We start from the raw sequence: 1,559 nt of genomic DNA, 5'->3' as shown, positions 1-1,559 counted from the left end.
AAAACCTTTATTTACAATTTATGTGCTAGTTTGAACAGGATATTAAGAATATTTACTACAAATACATGTCAGACGTATCGGTCAAAGGACTTTAATTCGGAATTTAAAAATAACTCAGTAAAATATAAAACCGGAGGGTTCTTGTTGTGGTTGTAACTTGATTTAAAAGCCTTTTTTTTTTTTTATTTACCAACTATTTTTGAGAATGATATCAATGATTTACACCAAATAAATGTAAGAAAAATTAAGATGTATTTTCTTTAGTAATTGCATGCAAACTGTTCTGTAAACGTTTAATATTTTTGATTGAAATAATGAAAATAAGGACGGATCCCACAAAAACCCAAGAAGAAGAATAAGCTGACGTAATCATATGCGACACTTACACTCCGGTGAGTAGAAACCTGCACCTGTCAAAATGTTTTTGTACTCTAAAACCAAAAATAACTCCAAAGTGTCACGTTATAAAGTTATTGATGGTAGTTTTGTGGCATAGGCTTATTAAAATGTGTTGTTCTAATACAGTCAGTTGATCTGGACATTACAATGTATTTTTATCATGCTCTTCATCAATAACTTCACTTAAAGTTGCTGTGTTTAAAAATAAGTGTACTGCATTTGAAAGCAATTTTATTATACCATTTTGCAAATACAGTCTTGGTTGACAAAATCCATGACACAAAAAAGATATTAAAGTTATAGCTTTGAGATAAAAAAAACACTTCCAATTAGTTATATTAAAATCAAGTTGTGCTTATTTTGTTATTATAGACCAGGGATGTCCAAAGTCGGTCCTCGAGGGCCGGCATCCTGCATGTTTTAGTTCTCTCCCCAGTGGTTGTAACAACCTCCTCAGCAAGTCAATGTTCTCCTTATGCCTCTAATGAGCCATCATTTGATGCAGGTGTGTCAAACCAGGGAGAGAACTAAAACATGCAGGATGAGGGCCGACTTTGGACACCCTTGTTACAGACTTTACTTTGTACATCCACATCAACATTAAAAACACTCAAAAAGAAATGTGTGCAATACCATGTTTTAAGTTTTTAAGACTTTAGGTCATATTTACTGAACAAAATCTACAAACAATTCTGTTCTAAATTTCAAGACTTAATACAGGTACAATACCTGACTGATTCAGTGACTCAATCAGCCTCACTTACTCTTTTATAGAACTTGACAAAAATGTGTCAGTAAACAGACCACCATAAGCTTACATAACTACTATATTACAACCATAACATTCATTTCAGTGAATGGCCGAAAACTATGGAGAGCCATTTTAGCCAAAATTAAATAAATAAATGGGTGAAATAAATAAAAAATGAGTAAAATAAATCAAAAAATGAAGAAAATGAGTGAAATAAATAAATAATTTGTTAAATAAATAATTTAGCTTTTTCATTAACCCATTTTTTCATTTATTTATTTTTCATATTATCAATTTCTCAATTTCCCTTTTTTCATTAATCTTTTTTTCATTTACCCACTTTTCATTAATCTATTTTTCATTTAACCATTTTTTAATTTAGCTTTTTCATTAACCCCATTTTTCATTT

This window comes from Poecilia reticulata, linkage group LG9 (assembly GCF_000633615.1).
Source record: "Poecilia reticulata strain Guanapo linkage group LG9, Guppy_female_1.0+MT, whole genome shotgun sequence".
Lineage (NCBI taxonomy): Eukaryota > Metazoa > Chordata > Actinopteri > Cyprinodontiformes > Poeciliidae > Poecilia > Poecilia reticulata.
This window is presented reverse-complemented; position numbering follows the sequence as displayed.